Source organism: Bombus vancouverensis, chromosome 5 (genome assembly GCF_051014615.1).
Source record: "Bombus vancouverensis nearcticus chromosome 5, iyBomVanc1_principal, whole genome shotgun sequence".
Lineage (NCBI taxonomy): Eukaryota > Metazoa > Arthropoda > Insecta > Hymenoptera > Apidae > Bombus > Bombus vancouverensis.
The window spans coordinates 16,930,430-16,948,696 of NC_134915.1; the positions used below are offsets into that span (position 1 = coordinate 16,930,430).

The following is an 18,267-nucleotide window of genomic DNA, read 5'->3' on the forward strand; positions in this document are numbered from 1 at the left end:
GAGACATCGGCGTGCGACGAACGCGGCGACGATGATAAGGGGTGAACGGCTGCCTCTACGGGGAAAGAAAGGTGACGAGCGAGAAATCGAAGAAGCAGCCGGCAGAGAAGAGACAGCCCGCATTGCGGAACGATGCGCAACAGCTGCACCTGACACGTCATTTGCAAGGAACTCGTATCAGCACCGGCGATACCTAATTATTATTCCATGTGCGCGAGTGCGTGCATGCACGCTTTATCCTTCGCACAGAGCCGAGTCTTTGCGCGCCTCTTGTCTCGTCTCTCGTCCCGTCTCCCGTCCCGTCTCTCGTCCCGTCTCGTCTCAACTTTGCTAGCCATTCGTCTTGGCACTTGGCGACGTCCACCCGTCCATCGGATTCGCGCTTCTCCGCCTCGCTCCCAAACAAGGCCCACAGCCTTCTACCACGGGATTTATTCGGTTTCTAAGTCGGCGCGCACGCGACGTGGTTTATTCACGATCTACGGGAATTCTCCTATTGATATTATCTAATCCTGTCGATCCACCGGCCGGGGGAAAGTCCTGAGCGTCTAATGTATTCCCATTCCAGGCACACGTGACGCGCCGCTTATGCGGAATTACATCGCGCCAACACAAGCCGGCTGGTGTTTCGTGGCCAGCCGCCACGCCATCCACCATTTGATTTCTTCATCGCGAGCTCGTCCTTCCCTCGGCGATGCTTTTGCTCGACGCCTACGCGCGTCGTTCCGTGCCAAAACACTTTGGAATTTGCGACGAACGACGACGACGACGACGGCGATGACGAATCGTGGACGATGGACTCCGCGGAGTGTCGGAAAAAGAAAGAGGAAAGAGAGGGGGCGAGATCGGAACAAAGTTAAGTCGAATTTCCAACGGCAAATTCGTTAATGCGCCGGCAGCCGGTGCCTTTTGTGCGGAGGATCGGCGAGGGGTCGAAAAATCGCTCTGGGCATCGAAATTAAACCGTCACCGCTCGATCGTGGCGAAGTCTTGGAATGAAATTGTCCGTCTAATTTTATCACGCCGGGTTTTAAAATGATGGAAGGTCTCTCCGGGATAAGCCCAAGGGGATCCGAGGTCGGCTTTAATAAAGAACCTCCTGGCGTATATACGGCTACGATGGAGACTCGTACGCTCGTTTTCGAACCAGAAAATGCGTAAATCCTGCGGAATCCTCGCGGCTCTCGCCGACTGAATTATTTTACGTTCCGCCATTCAACGTTTAACGTCGCCCTTTTTTCCATGTTATCCTTCGCCCTCTTTCCAAGGAGAGAGAGAGAGAGAGAGAGGTTCGCCGGAGTCGAACGCCGCACGTATTTACCGCGTTACCGTTCTTTGACTCTCGTTTGGCTTTCGCGCGCGTTGATCGAGATTTCGCGCATCGGTTGGCAGTTTTCACGTAAACGTTTTCGAGCGTTCGTTCAACGGGAGAAAAGCTAGAACAGCGGAGACGAGGTCGGCCAAAGGGGGGAATAGCTGGAGAAAATGGAAAAGTTTTCAGCATTAACAAACCGATTCCGTAGTTAAAATTCCTGGCTTATCGTGAAGGAGCTCGCGCACGTTCCAGGTTCGAAGTAACCCGCGGAAGCCATTTGCCAGGCACGATGGGTAATTAGCGCGCGGAACACCGATTCGTCGAGATAGCGGTCGGCCTTCCTCTTACGTAACAGCTAGCCGTGCGCAAAAAGTATCGACCGTCCACCTATCTGCTGGTCGTATCCTGTGACCACGAGTCTCGCTCGCTGCGTACACACAGATAGCGTAAGTAGCTTTTAACAGCGATTCGCGCGAATCGTCCTCGTGTCTCGCGGTCGATCGAGATTACCGCGCGATTGCGTTTGCCCGCGCGGCATCACCCGGAAGCAGGAAAAGTCGGCAGGCATTTTCTCGATTGGCCGTCACACCCGTTCGCTCGGCCACCGACGTCGTCCTCATCGCCACCGACTCCTATCGTTTTATCTACGTGGCTTAATTATCCGCTTCCTCCGTATCGCCGCCTATCGTTTCTTTTGTCTTTCGAGCGATCGCGCTCGAGACGCGTGAAAATTATACCCTCGGCGGTCCTCCGGACGTTTCGCTTCGCGCAGCCAAACGCCACCGGGTCGGGACAACGGGTTTCCCGAATTACCGACACGGAAGCGAGAAGTTGCGAAAGGCGCCGGCCCGCTTTCGCTCGCTTCGCGTGCAACTCTCAAATCTCGTAATTCGCGAGATAATCGCGGATGGTTTATGGGTTTCGTGTCGGGTTAACGAATAGTCGAAGCGGACCGCGGCTGGTCCGAATCCGCCGAAACGACGGCGTAAAAAATGCAACGATAATCGTAAAGCGAACGAAAGCCGCTTTATTCCGGCCGATACGATTCGCATCCGCGGGTGGCGAGAGCACGATTCCCGATCGCGGCGTTACACATGTTGCTCTTAAGGTTTAGTGGTTATTATCGTGGCATCGGCGCTCTTATCGACCATGCAAATCAAATCGTAAACGGCGGAACGCTGGGAACTATTCGTGGTCCGATTACGACTAACGGAACGAAAGGCAATAATGCCGGTGTATCGGTTTTACGATTACAGATATCATCTAAACCCCGCGTCTGACCAACTATTCGGTATTCGTTTCTTTTTGCCGAAAGTCGAACAAATCTAAAACCGTGTCGTGGCCGGATGTGGCCACGTTTACGATCATCGAACCGCTGTCACGATCGTTCGATTCTCGTAAAGATCGGCGACGATTCGTAAAAGCGTTGAACGAAACTCGAAGCAACGACCAATGGGCTCCATTTAGATAAGAAGCTGAATGGAATGCACGAATAGAGCTAATAAAGCAGTCGAGGATCGAGCGCGAGCGTCCGTTTCAATGAAATGGCCCCATGGGTGATAGCAGGGGCACCCCATGACTGCGACGTGATTAAAACTGGCGTTGAACCGTCGTTACCAAAGCCACGGGGGGCTGATTGCCGTAGGAGGGAGAAGGGTTCCCTTCTTCACCCTCCGCTTTAGACTAATTTATCGGAACGTCCTCCACGTCCGAAACTCTTTGGTTCCGTTGCTATTTTCGCGATCCTCTCCTCCTTCTCCTCCTCCCCCTCTTTCTCCTGCTCCTTCGCCTCTTTCCTCTCCACCGTCGGATCCACACGTGCTTTTTCCTTCTGTTAATTCACCAATGCCGCTCTAATTCTTATCGTACATGTCAGAAATTTGTAACGGCCTGATTACTACTCGTTATCAGACCGGAAAATAAATTGCGCTTTGACAGTATCGTCGATACTGTTGATCCGCGTTGACGCCCGTTTTAGATAACGTCTCGTCGACTATAATATTTTCCGACGAGAATTCGGATCGACCAAGGTCGACGTACGTCACGAGGTTGATCGGCGAAACTAAACGCGCATTAAGCGCCTCCGATAAAACGTATTTTCGTAACCTCGTGCCGTTTTTGAATTTCGACAACGCTGCCGTTAGCTCCAACGTAGTTGGCAGCGTCGTATTATCGATCTGCGTGCGAAACCTCGAGTCGAGTCGTCCGACCAATAACGACGATCGCTCGATTTCGTTCGTTTCGTCCGGACTTTGGCGTTTCTAGCGCAGAGGCTGGCAAGTAAGGTAAGGTGTTTCCAAGAGGCGAGTTTCGCTGGAATTAGCGACGCAACAGCGTGCTCGCGCCGCGTTTTACTCGTTATCGTGTCACGCACAGAATACGTTTTCACTATCGCTTATTGTTGGTTAGCCGCGACCTACATGCATCCGCGATTATTCCTGTTCCTTCTCGCGAAAGGAACTCGCAGGTGCGTGGCGATTCGACGATACGCGCTCGACCAGCGTGCCAGCCGACCGATATACGTCTCGTGGAAAGCGCATTTGTCAAACCGTTCGCCGAGAATTTTATTTTTCCGGCACACGCACACGCACCGCGCGTATTTTTAATTACGAGCGGCGTAACTGCGCCTCTGGCGGCGCGAATCCAGGTCGAGCCGACTTCTCGAGAGCAAGCGGCGACCGAGCGACGACGCGAAAAATATCGCCGAGAAGCGGCTGGACTTTTCGAGGAATTTTCGGAAGAAGGAGGAAGGGCGAGGAAGGTGGCGGCGTCGCGTGGATGGTAATAAGGGACGTTGATACGTCGAGGGAGCGAAACGGTGCGCGGGGTATCGCGTGCGACACCGAATCGGGCCGGGCACGGAGAATCGGTCGACGTCGCTTCCCCTCCCTCGGCGTCTCCTTGACAAGCGGGTGTTTAATTGGCGTTGAAACCACCGGTGTGACGGGAACACCGTGGCCGTGTCGTCGGCCGAATGCCCGAATGCCTATAGCCTGCAGGATTCAGGGGGATCCGCCATCGCTGGTGCGTTACCACGGGGAACCCGGTAATTACTCGCAGCACGCAACTAGCTACGACCGCGTACGCGCGTTCGCCACTCTTCCCGCCTCTTTCCCTCGTTCTCCCCGTTTCTCCGCTCCACTCTCCTTCGTTGTTCCGTGTCGCGTCGCACCGCGTCCTTTCGTTTCCACTCGTTTCCATTCGTTTCGATTCGTTTCGTTTTGCGCTGGACGCAAAACGCGTAATCGCACGCGCGACTCTTCGAATCCGTGGCCGTCGTATCTCCGCCGCCGGACGCTCCCAAGCGACAGGACGTCGAGTCCATCGGTCTTACGATCGTTTCACGAGGCGAGGAAATTCTCGTCGATGGTTCCGGTCAGCGAACGAGCGAAAGTTTTCGTCGTCCGAATCGGTTTTCAGGAAGCCGTTGGTACGATCCCCTCGCAGGTTAGCCAGATAATCCACCATTTTGAAGCAGAGCGACAGGAAGCCCGATAATTACGGGAGCAGCGTGCGAGTAGAAAGAAAGCGGCGCGGAACGATAGCGATGGCGGTGGCGATGGCGTCCGTCGGGTGTCGGGCGTCGCTTACGCGACACGCGTCCCTCCTACGCACTCACCGCCCTTTCCCGTTACCATCTCTTTCGTATTAGCGAGCTCGTCTGTCCGGCACTCGCGATAACTCGACCCGACCGAGGCGGCCCGGCGACGAACAACAGGCCAGGATCCAGCCCGTTGATCAAACGACGCGTAACTAACCTCGGCAGCAGCGACCAAACGAACCGCGAACTATTCGTAATACTTTCGATTTTACAGATCCGTCAGGCTGATCGAGCACAAGTTCAGCCGGGGCTACGAGTCATTAAGTAAAAGGAGCGCGAGCACGAGCGCGAGCACGTTATTAGCGCATCGGTGATTAGTCTACCGGTTGCTCTCACATTTGCATGAGTTCATGAATTCAATCGCTACCATTTGCCTCGAAGCCAGAAGCAGTACTCGCGCAATGGGAATCCCTCGGTGCCGCTTCTCAACGCGTGCAAATCGCCGACTATTCAATCACCGCTCTAAGACATTGCTTTCAACTTTTATGCAGCTGTCTGACGTTAATGAGAAAGCCACGCACTGTTTTGCGTTTTTACATAACAAAGAATATTTCAGAGACCGTGTTACGCGTCCATTTTAGAGACAATCGACTTTCCAGCCGCGTTAATCGCTGCGACGCAACGAAAAGCCGAAGCTCCAGCTGGCGAGCATAATCGGTTTTCGAGGCTAGGATGCATCATCGTCACCGATGAATCGACCGTCGGATTCTTGCAAACATCGCTGCGGGAACGCGTGCCGCGATGCACACAAATTCACGGCTAATTATTCGTCCGCTCTCGTAGTATCGTAAATCTTAATGAATATGCTCGTAGCGAATGAAAAGCAAAAACGGCGATTATTTTTATGGTTGCGTGAATGAATGCTAAACCGGTACGCAGCGTTCCTTATTATACCTGACACGATAACGCTCGTCGGGGCATTTCGTAATAACAACGCAGACTCCTAAAGGTCTTCGCGGTAACCGCGATATTTCTCTAGGCCACTCTGTAACCTTTGCTCGCTTCCCTCTCGAAAGAAACGCGCGAATCGAACGTAACGGCAGGCGAGAACGATTTCGTGGCACGAACGCGGCTCGAACACCTACGGTTACGTAATACCGATGAAAATCGCATCGAGGGAAAAGCGATCGATTCGATGCTTTCTCTTTTTCAACGAAACCGCGTCGAAATCCCAAGGAGAAAGAGCCAGCGGTGCACGGACAGGCCGGGCAGCGAGCGCCAGTTTCCTGCTCGGCGTACAGACCCTTAAATAATCGTTTGACCGGCTCGATTCATCGCGAGTTCGAGATATAAACCTTGGAGCGGAATTCGCTGGTAAGAAAGGTGCGAGTGGCAAGCGTGGACATTAATTTAACGGTGCACCGAGGCGGCCCCGTCGCTGGAATTCCTCGGGCCGAAACGGGCGCAGACGTTCTTTTATACGGGGACTCGTTCGTACGTAAAATCGCGTCGGGATACCATAGCCATAGCCATAGCCTATGCGGGGACCGGTGGCGTCTTCGTTCTCCATAAATCTCCCTTAAGAAAATACGCACCGCGACCGTTAAGTAGAACGTCAAATAATTGGAAGAGGCGAACGAAAAACGCGCGGTCGATCGGCCCGTTTCTCTTTTCGAACGCACGAACGAACGAACGAACCGACGAATCCAAGAAAACGCAGATCGGTAGGAAACCGGCGATAATCGGTTATTTCGTTCTCGTCGATTCGCTTCGATGGTTTTTGTCGGGATGCCCGTTTACGCTTTGTCGGACGATTATCCGACTAGTCTATTATTGCGTCATAAATTGTAATTAGCGGTCCGGCAATGCGATGCATTTAACTAATAAATTCATTGGCCAGTGTGGGCAAATTAATGTATGGTAATCCGGTAGATTCCGTCACCGGTTGAAATTAGATCAGTTATCGGAGAGGGACGGCGGCGTTTGACGAATCGTACGGAAAAATCGGATAATATGTTTGTCGCGTTAGGATCGTTTAACATCGAATAATCGTTGATAAAGCGGTTGCAGTCGGCGCTCGCAGTTGGAACTCGAAATGGCAGGCAGCGCGGCCACGGCAGAACGAAGAAAGAGGAGGTAGAAAAACAAGGCGATTAAACCGAAGGAGAAAAGAAACAAATCGCGCAGCCCTTACCAACGCGATAATTCGTTACGGTCCACTTGTAACGATAGCCGTTCGCCCGTTATCCGTTCTGATCTCGTAGTAGATCTTCGAGCCTATTAATTACCTTCGTGGAGGAAGAGGTGGGGTAGCGGCGCGCCTTGTCGGAGAAAAGGGGGTGCTGGGACACGGGGGTAAAAGGCACTTAGAGTAAGAGTGTATAAAGCTGGGCGCGCACCCTCTGCTGCAGGCGAACGAACAACAGACGGGTGGCCGCTTTGCCGAGGAGAGTGGGGAATATTTAAAAAGTAATATCAATTACATTTGCATATTCACCACCCACCCATGACCCGCCACCGTTCGCCACTCTGTCCTCCGTCCTTTCCTCCTCTTTCTCCTCCGTTAGGCCCACCCCTCTTACCATAGGGGCTGTGTGCACGTTTCGCTCTGTGCTGGTTATCCGTTGAAAAACTACCTGTACACCTTTTACTCGGCCTGGGAACTGCTCGCACCTCCACGCTGGACGCTGATCAACGTGGACGACGTGCCGCGCGAGACTCGATCGTCCACCTTTCGTTACGTCGGCGGTTTCCGGAGGCCGGAAACTTGGTCGTGCGACGAAACCAGGTCGCTCGTTCGCCTTCTCGGCGACGCGCGTGCAAGAGCGTCGACGAGGCCGAGAAACTTGGACGGGCGATCGAAACGGTCAGCGACGGAGACAGAATTTCGGAAATACAAGGTTTTCGGTGACAGAAACGAACAAAGGAATCGTCCGCGCCGCTAGATTCTCATGGAAACGAGGAATGCGAAAGGGAACGAGCGTCGTGGACGGTCTGCCATTTCCTCGGTCGTCTGCTCACCGAGATTTCACGAGAGTGACGAGGGGATGGAGGCTGTTGCGCGCTCCAGCGAAGGCTCGCTTGTATCGGTGTAAATCTTTGTTTGCAGGAATTTACGTAAGGGCAAAGCAAGTCCCCGGCAACGAGGCGCCGCAATACGATAATGCGATAACGCCTCCACCACCCTCTCCTCACCAGATTCTCCGTTGCTCGCAGCTTCCCCTACCTTCTTCCAGTTCTCCATTTTCAGTCTACGAAACCCCTTCTCTCTTTTCACCGAGGATTTCGCTATTGTGCCCGTGCCGATTGTTACTTTACCCAGCCGTTAACATAACAATACGCAAATGCGTCCCGGTCCTTTCGTTTCTTCGTTTCTACCGAGCTTCTTTTGTCCCTTCTCTCGCGTCCTCGGCTTTTTCGCGTCGTTCCTCGATATCGCGGCGGTTATGAAATTTCGCTCTCCCCTCCCCCCCCCCCCCCCCGCCCCCCAACCTACAACCTCACTGGCCAACGAAAGATTATTTTTCCAAGGATCAGGCTGCGAGAAGGTTAGAGAGACTTTACGCGGGAAACTCTGGAAGGTCGGCGAGCAAAGGTATCGCGTAATCCGGTTAACCCACGTACCTTTTAATTAACAGTGGCGGTAAACAAAGTAATAGTTCGGGGCCACGATCGTTTCCTTTTTTCGCGTGGTTCGCCCTTAGAGCGAAGGTCCGGGAAACCGAGGAGAGTAGTAGTCGGCTAGCAAAAGGAAGGGGAGGAGACGCGAAGGAGCGAGCTGGAACGAGAAGTCAGAGCACTCAGCGTGGCTAATTGCTCGAATCATTAAGAAAAAACATGAAATCTAAGCCCCGGTTCTGCCGCGCGGACTACAGTGGGAAGCCATAGATAGCGATCGCTGGCGTACCGTAATGAAAATAATCACGGCAGCCCGGCAACGATAACTACGTTTTAGCCCGAGTTATTACAGTTTCCCGCAATCCGGCTCGTTTGTCCTTGTGCCGCGCGATCGGACGTTCCACCGAAACCGCGGTTTCTTTTTCGTTTCGCCGCCTCGTTTCGCGTTCCTCGTCTCTCGGATGCGTTGCTCTCGGATGCCGTAAACCTGCCCGGACGATTCCCATGGCTTTCCCTCCCCTCCTCGATCCCTCCGAGCGATCGATATTTCGATCCAAAGACGGCGAAAAGTGGTTGGCGGGGTCGTGACGATGGTTGCGGAACCGTGGTGCAGGCTAGATAACGCGCTATCACGAGAAAATACAAGCGTGGCGGGGTAATTTCGCGCAATTATCGTAACTCGTAGGATCGTGTTTCTCGAGCGTAAGAAAAATTGCGGGAATAATTAGGCTGGCTGTGGCGTCGGTTGCAACAGCGGCCGATGGAAGGCGTGAGTACCAAACAGCCGGCTCGAATGACGCTGCCGCGTCCGCCTGCAGGCTCAGGTGGCTTCGCTCTTCGAGTTTCCATTGTGCGTACTGGGGTGCATACATTATTTTCGTCGGCTTCTTTGCCCTCCGCGTGGCACCCACACTGGGCAGGTGTTACCGTGCACCCTGGTACCCGTCCTCTTATCCTCGATAACTCCGCGACCGAATTTATTGCCGGACAGCCTCGTTTTCGTTGCTCCGGCTAACGATTGTTTCCGACCTTGCTCGATACGGGTCACAGCGTCGTACGAGGACGCGAACGAGGATCTACGACCTACGAGGATGTTCCACCGAGTCGTGCTATTCTTCGCCGACACCACCACGATTCGACCGTGTCCGACAAATCGGTCGATCTCTTTCCATGCCCTTGATAGCTAATTAGCACCTTCTTTCGAGTCGTTTGGTTCGCGAAGCGAGAAGGAAAAAGAAAAAAAAGAAGAAAGATAGGAAGAACGAAAGGAACGTCTGGTTGGAGAATCGAGCGGGACACGAGTCTCGGTGGTCGATACCGGGAACGTAACGATGAAACGGGGCAAAGTCTCTCACGGGTTCGAGCCGGCAAGCCGGCGTTCATGGGAACACAATTTGTGGCAGCCGCGCATCGCTGTGTACGGTGGCGTCGCTTTATTTAGATTTTATTTCAGTAAAAACCTCGTCGCGTACGTGACGGCACGTATGTACGTATCGCATCGCACCGCACCGTGCGGTCCGCCTTCCAGCGACCTTCCTTCGTCTCCGTTCTCGCGATACCGCCTTCTTCCTCTCGTAACTTTGCTACAGATACGACGGTATCGTTTCTCTGCTTAACATAGACGTCGAGGAATCCTGCGAGGACTCGTGTGCAACGGAAGAAGAGCAGAAAAGCAAAGAGTGGCTGGCGTGCTCGCGTGCGCAGGTGCAACGTAATAGCAGGTAACCGGAACGGATATAACGCGGTAGACACCTTTGCGATAAATCCACAAGGTTCGAAGCGTCTAGAACCCATCATTTGCGAGGTACGAAACGAGCAGAGAACGCGACGACAGGTAGCGATTAGTCGTAATATTCGAACGGAAGATTCTATCGATGGTCTCGGGGAATCGAGTGGAACGAACGATCGCTCGTTGGGAATAGGCCTCGCGGTCTCGGCAACGCGCTCGATCGCTCGGCCAAACTACACGCCGGGTCTCTTCGACAGAGGTGTCCGCGTGGTGGTCGAGTGGATGTCGCGTCTCGCGGCTGGATAACTCGATACGAGAGTATTTACTGCGAAAAGTCTGGAGGAGAAGAACGGTGATGGGCGATCCGGCGAGAAGAGTCGAGGTTAGGAGGAGGCAGGAGGACGGAGCAGGAGAAGAAAGGAGGAGGCGGTGGAAGGAGGTGAGGCCTAATATGGCCGCCATCCTCTGTATTCCGGTCGTAGACGGAGAGGCAAGCAAGCAAGCAAGCAGGCGCGGCCCCAAAGGCAGCTTTCAATGCCAGTCATCTCCCGGAATGCGCCTCAACGAAGCGTACTTTGTATTCCTGATCCGCGCTCCGCGCTAAGACGAGAAGGCCTTCGCGCGATCTCTTTGAGGACACGGGGCCACGACTCGGCTCGGCTCGACTCGGCTCCGCTCGAGCCGACTTATCCAGAAGACGAGACGAGACGAGACGAGACGAGACGAGACGAAAAGCGACGTGGCGCGACGGCACTGCGATGTTTTCGCCACCGATCATCCGCCTGCCTTCTCTTTCTCCCCCTTTTCACTCTCCCTCTACCTCTCTCCTTTCCTCTCTCGTGTTCCTCTTTGCGGCCATTTTGACTCTTCAAGGCGCCACCTAGTCCGCTTCTCCGCTTCGTCTACCGTGACGACTACCGCGCGCAGCGCACTCGCGATCGCCGTCTTTTCTCTTAGTTTCGAAGTTCGAAAGGCGGCGATAGCTAAATCGTAGACAGCAATCCCGGTTGGTCTTCACCTACCTTCCGTGTTCGTCCGTCTTCCCGCTCGGGGATACCATCCGTATGATTCAGTCGAAGAGATCCTCCGGATGTCGGCGCGGCGACCAAGCACGTGACTCTTCCGACGTGCGCTAGACACGTGATCTCCGACGTACACCTTGGAACCACCAACACCAAGCACAGACCAAGACGACCAGAGCCACTTAGAGTTTTCACTGAGCGGTTCGAACGGATAGACTCGAATAGACTGGAGTCGATTTCCGCGACTCGAGCAACTACGGGAAACGGGCGAAGGAAGAGCGGAACGTGGCGTGAACGCGCAGCTAGCCAGCAGAGAGAGCACACCGGGGTTCCTGGCAGACAGGGAGAGGAATACGAACTAAGGGTTCTATATCCATCCTACGAGCGACGAGGAGCTGGGCCGAGTCGAGCATAGCATAGGGAGCAGAGCAAGGAACACTGGCACCACTCCTGGTAGGGGTAGCCGACGTCCGTCCCGAGTCTTTCCTCATCTGCAAGTCGTATAACCGAGCTAATTATCAAGTTAATATGGCCATTCTGTATGGAACCCCGCGAGAGAGTGGGTGGAAGCGAGATGCCCGCAAGGGGTGGCGCCCGGCGTGCGAGCGAGACGGCCTGAAGTACATTGATATTATAAGTTGCTTCAATCGCTGTATTCATTTGTAAACTAACCAGGCTAAATGTATTCACCACCGCGAGGCGGCGCGCCGATAGGCGGAGCCACGGGTACCCGGGCTACGACGGCGCCCTTCCTTCTTCCTTCCTTCCTTCCTTCCTTCCTTCCTTCCTTCCTTCCTTCCTTCCTTCCTTCCACCCTTCCTTCCTTCCTTCCTTCCTTCCTTCCTTATTGTCTCCTTCGTCCTTCCTTCCCTTTATTCCTGTAATTTCCTCCGTTTACATCCTCCACGCACCGTACTGTTTACACTTTCACCTTCTTCTAAGTCGCCGTCGGAGCTGCCTTTAGCCGACGTCGACTCCAGTTGCAGAAAATGTTGCCTCAGGCTAGGTAAACGATTAAACTAGGTATTTTAAAAATGCAAAAATTCTACTACCGTTCCGAACGTAATCGCAAGATTAATCCACGGAGGGAACAACTGCGAATTTCTCGAAAAATCATAGTACTTTCGACTCGCGAGGAAGAACATGGACAACGACTGCTTTTCGCACGACGGCCGACGAGAACGTCTTTCGGACTCAAGCCCGGAAGATTCGAGAGATCGTTAGGGAGATCGATGCGTTCAAAGTTCGATCGATAAGGAACGGAAACTTGTATTTCAAAAGGGCACAGACATCTCCGAAATGGCTGTGACGGCACAGAGAGGCCCACACTCGGCTCGTCATTACGTTTCATGTATTCAGATTTTTTCCTCGAGCAGGCACGAGCTGTCTGTATTATTATTCCGGAGCAACTTTACGCCCACCGCTTCTTTCCTCTCTCTCTCTCTCTCTTTATTTCTCTCTCGTTTCTACTTGGTACTCGTCTTTCTTCTCGCATGGTGGCATGGTACCATCGCGCGCCTAGTCGTCATCTTCGCCGCCGCCTCCCTCCTCGTCGCTGTCGCGCGGCAGAGTTCTCCGCGAGAGACGACGAGGACGACTTCTTACGGTTCGTCTCGAGAGCAGAGACCACGGAAATATGAATGCATAAATGCATAAGTGCTCCCACCACCAGTGTCGCCACCACCATCTGCTTTTCCCGCCTACTTCGTTCCGGCCCTGATTCGGCATTCTTTTCTTTGCCGACGCTTTCCGTCCTTTTGCCTGCGCAGAACCAAATCCACCTTGATCGCACGTTGGATGACGAATGTTACTTTGCCCGTAGTTCCGTGACTCTTGGCTTTCTTTTCCCTCCGAGCTACCTACCGGAGAGACGCGCCGGTCGCCGTCAACCGAGATTCAACGAGAATTCTCGGGCATCCACGAGAAGGCTCGAAGGTACAACCGCTCCAACGCGATTCTACAAAATACAATCTCGCGTTGCTGGTTATAAAAAGGCTAAATTACTCACGCGTTGCCGGCAAGTAAATAGCACGCAATCTACGCAGATTGTAATCTAGCAGACGAGAAAGCAACGACTCGGCCTCGCTCGGGAAAAGAGGGTGTAACGTTGGCAGGCAGGACGCGAGATTAAAAGACAAATTAGCATAATGTGTACACGCGCGCCCCGTGCAGTCACTGTTCTGGCGAAACGCTTCCGCGTAATATCTGCCCGCGTCGACCGCGACACACTCCGAGGAGTCTTTCGCGTCGCGCCCTAATCTACCTTTCATAGATCCTGCGCGTGTCTACGACGGAGCAAAGTTTTTCAACTAGCGGCGAAAAGAGAGCAACAGCTTTCTGTCGATTTTTTAATCAGTGGTTTAGAGGGTAGTTTGACGGCGGGTCTCTGTGAAAAAGAGTCTCGATCGAGATAGGATGGGTGGGCGACGAAGGGGTGTCGGCGATGCAAATAGCGCGTTTAATAAAGTGTCGCACGGCTGCCATTTGAATACCACGGCATATTCACTTTTCTCATCGGGGCTGCGAGGAAAAAGAGGCGAGGTGAACCGGCGAAAAAGAGGTTGCGATCAGGTGCGAGGAGTGGCGCGAGATGAAAAGCGAAACACGGGCGAAATACGAGGGCGGGGACGCGAACGGGAAAGGAAAGCCGAGGAAAAACCAAAGCACGAAGACCGTGCAGAGGCGGAGACCGGCGAAACCGAAAGAAGCGGAGGAAGATCCGCGAACGAGGAGGAAGAAGAGATCGACGTGAAACGAAACGAGCGGATAGCCCCCCTAGATGATCCAGCGTAGGTGTAGATACAGCAGGGAAGGGTAGCCGTACAAGAAGGTGGCGAATCGCACCTTCGCTTCATGCATGATTCAGTCGCAGTATCTCATTTCATCCGGTGGCTTCGCTAAACTATATCTCCTAATGGTAATGCTATTCCGTGGCACATATCTCTTTATATTACGTGGGTAGGTTGGCTGACTGGCTGGCTCACGGTTCTTGGGGCGGTATACGGAGGCGAGAAAGCCAGCGACTCTCGTCCAGCCCCTTGCACCCTCTATCAGAGATCCTGGCGGATCGCGAGGCTTTCTCCTTTTACCACCTACGAAGAAAACTACCCCACTGTGGCCGGGCCACGTACGTATATTCGCGCGTGTCTTTGCCTCGTGTAGAGCGCGCGTGGGTGGTCTCTGGATGCCTCTGGAGCACGAAGCAACGGCGAAGAAATAAAGAAAGAAACTGTTAGTTCTCGCTGTTTTAAATTACCATTTATTACGACACATAAAGCCGACCGGGCCCCGACAAGTTCTACCAACGGCCATCTTGTCCCACCCATGGCCGATGCGGCGAAGAGAGGAGAGCGAGGGCGCGCAGCGAGGGGAAACAGGCCGGAGAATCGAGTCTATATCACCGTCTTTTACTTTCCACCCTCTTACCTACCCTTCTCGTGCTTTTTCCTTTCGACCTGCTTTCTCGTCTCGCTTTCTCGCGGTCTTGCTCCTTCGCTCGGGGTTGCTGTACCTCTCTGCTGTACCCTTGGCGGGGATCGAAACCCCGGGTAATGATCATTACCTCCGGTATAGTGACAAGTGAGACCGGGGGGAGCCGACGGTACGGCTGCAGGAAATGGCCACAGATAACGCTGTCACGGCCATTTTTATATTATGACGAATGGATCATCTTTCTTTCGTTAAGTTTGCCCTCTACGCTCTCGCGCTCGACCAAGGGGAGCTCGATGATAGATTTCTCGTAATTATTCGCGCGCTCTTCCCGCCGCTGCTTAATCGTCTTTTCTCCTGAAAACTACTCCGACGTAAATAATCGCCGGCACTCGGTTGCTCCTTCGTCTTCGTCGAAATAACAGAAATATCTTTTACGGCAGCAAGATTTGCCGTTAACGCGCACGGATCGAAGGCAAAGTACAGAGCGAGAGAGTGCGAGAGAGAGAGAGAGAGAGAGGAATATCGCAACTTTGTTGCGACGAACGATCGTTCATCGTGCCGTTTCTTTTTTTTTTCTTTTTCGCGAGTTTTCCGAAGGGAGGTGGCGGCGATCATAAAGAATCCGAAAAGTATCCAGTTCGACGATACCCTCGATTTCGGTTTGCAGAGGCATCCTGCTGCGCGGCAAGCTGCCCTTTTTCAGCCCCCTCACGCTGGCCACGCGGCAATAACGGTACCGACCAGTCTTTCATATCGTATCGGACCAGCTCGTCTATGTGGAAATGCGATCACTTAGAAGCAGCCTCGAAGTATAATTCGGCCGAGACCAGTCTCGTCGGTGTATCGGTCCGTTGCGTCCGTGTGTGAGCCAACAGATCGTATATTTTTTATTATTGGCCGATGGAGCCAGTGCCCGGGGGTGGAACGGGTGTTCGGCTGGTAGGAGGTTTCGATAGCTGACCACTCGATTCCACGCGCTCCCTCTTTAGCTCCCACCCTCCCCCTTTCACTCCTCCGCCCGCTTCCATCTATCCGCCCTTCTTCTATTCGCTACAGAAGGAAGTGACCGAACGATCGAATCCGTTTGTACGCGGGGCCGCATCCGCGTCTTCGTAAATGTGTTCGACCGAGTGCTCTTGGTACGGTTCGCTGGATCGCGCGTATCTCTCTTGGGCCGGGGTCGTTTTATCGAGTGTGGACGTCGGAGAAGCGATTCTCATGTTTTTACATCGAGGCAATTTTTCCATCTCGCCCCGTTTGCCTCCGAGAACGCCAACTTTCACCGGCCACCTGCCTCCGCGCGTCTCCCTCGGAACCCACGGTTCTTTCTTTTCGACGATCCTCGGACGTGGCTGTGGACCATCGTCCGACCATCGTTCGACGACTACGCGACTAGAAACCAGAGAGGTTTATTTGCCTGGTGGTCGTTGGCGTTCCCCTGACAGGATTAATCCACCAAGATCTTCGATACGTATGACGCGGCTACGCTTCGACGATCGTCCATCCTTTTGCGTTATCCTCGAGGCGTTCTCGAGAAAGAAAAGAGAATGGGGGGGGGGGAGGGACTCTAAAGTTGCTGGAATCTAATCGCTTCTTCGATCAAGTAACGCGAGTCGTGGTCACGGTGGAAACGATGTAGCTCGTTTAATTCAATCGTCGAAGCGTGCACAGGCGGACCATTCGTTACGAAGTTTGGCCGCGAGCGTGTTGCGAGAGTCGGTGGCAGGATGTTACGGCGGGGGTGGGGGTGGAAGGAGCGACGAGAGAATCTAGGCAAGAGGATCGCCGTTCGAAGGAGCGTATCGAAAGCCGCTCGATCCGGAAGGTTCCTTCTGGAAGGCTCCTTCTGGAAGTGAAGTCGCCGGTTGGCTCGCCCCCGCGACGGGGTGTTCTCCAGGAAGCCCGGGGATTGGTCTAGGACGATGCCTGTCCGTGCTCTTCTCTCTCTCCCGTCTCTTCCGCGGTGGCTTCATTATACGTTGACCTAAGAAAATCAACCACCCACCGCCGGCACTGTTCGTCCTCGGCCTTCGTCCTCTCCTCCCGTGTACACCGGCAACCAGCCACCGTCGTTCGCTGCAGCATCCTGGGCCAGCCACCGGCTGCAGAGAGGAGGAGTGCTTGGAACAACCGAACCAGGTGCCCCGACTCAACCCCCAGCACCCTCCTCTTTCCATCTAACCTAACCTATCCCTCTTCCTTCCCACCACCTTTCTTCCTTCCGTTCATCCGTCCGTTCGCCTGTCTGCCTGCCTGCCTGCCTGCCTGCCTGCCTGCCTGCCCGCCCGCCTGCCTGCCTGCCTGTCCGTTCGTTCTTCCGTCCGTCCTTCCTTCCTTCCTTCCTTCATTCCATCGACTACGACGCCGCGACGTTGCACGGCAAGAGAAAGAGAGGGAACCAGGGGTAACTCATCGCTTATGGATACTGATGACTCGCGCAATGAACTCAGACCGCGCTAAGGGTGGTAGCAGTGCGGTAAACCCACTGTGCTTCTCCGTTCCCTTGTCTTTCTCTTACTCAACCTCCGCTGCTTCCCTCCTCCGTTCCTCCTCCTCCTCCTCCTCCTCCTCCTCTACGTTTTTCTCTCCCCTCGTAACCATCTCTCTTCTAGCCGCTGCTTTCCAGAGTACCTCCGTTTGCTTCAGCCCCGATCCTTCAATAACATTTTCCTTTCTCCCCAGCCAGCGGGGGATGAATGCCGTGGAACCCAAGCGTATCTTACGTACGATATATATATCCGACTTTTTCATCTTCTCGACAAAGAATCTCGTTCGAGTCGAGCGATTACCGATTAGGATAGCCGTGCAGTTGGGTGCTAATACGGGAAACCAAGATGCGTTCTACGCGTTCACGTTTACCCCTTTCGTACGTTACGTGTACCAGCCGATAGACGCAAGTATTCCGTACGATTTTCTTTCTGTCAGCTGATGCAAAATTCAAAGTTCGTGAAAAGTCGGACGCAAACCGTCGATCGGTCCGGGCAAACGATGCCCGTCGGAAGAAATTTCTCGTTCGCGAGAGGTCCATCGTATTACGTAAGATTCCGGGTGTCGTTTCCATTTTCCGTCCCTTCCATCCTCTCACGGCCATTCGTTTCTATTACTCCGCGTTAAGGGAGACCCGACAGTTGGCCGACCCGAGGTTAGATTTATTTTCACTCGGTGGGTATTTTTTTTTATGACCCTGCCCGCGCTTTAGACGTAGCCGTCGCGGAGGGATGTTTTTCGCGTGCGATCCACCGCGGCCAGGCTCGGTCTCGCGCGTGTATGCACGCCAACGCTCACGACACTGAATCATCCGGACGTGGCACTGACTTTCGCGTCATCCCCGTGGAAGCGAGCGGCCTTCTCGAGCCGCGCTCGTATAATAAACCCATAAACAGCCCCGCTGCCGCGAGAAGAAGAGACAAGGAACGTCGTGAAAGGGACTGAGAGCGCCTCGTCCACCCCGATGTCGCGCGAGAAACGAGGCTCGCCACGGATTATCGAAGCCGTTACGCGGACTCGGTGTCGGTCGCGTTCGGAATACGGTTCTCGAGACTTTCTTGTTCCGCGTCGTAACGTTGCATGGGGCCAGGGACGCGTCGATTTTCTAACGCGAGTATCTCGT

General features: G+C 53.9%; 1 long non-coding RNA gene across 2 annotated transcripts in view; it reads right to left on the reverse strand.

Annotated features, from left to right (window-relative positions):
* Positions 1 to 18,267, reverse strand: part of LOC117158478 (uncharacterized) — a 125,641-nt gene that overhangs the window by 54,939 nt on the left and 52,435 nt on the right. The window contains exons 2-3 of one of the 2 annotated variants that reach the window (XR_013058450.1): positions 11,898 to 12,227; positions 11,226 to 11,716 (exon numbers count right to left, since the gene is read on the reverse strand). This is a non-coding gene — a long non-coding RNA (uncharacterized LOC117158478). The remainder of the gene's footprint in view (positions 1 to 11,225; positions 11,717 to 11,897; positions 12,228 to 18,267) is intronic. The other variant, XR_013058451.1, reaches the window with a different exon arrangement.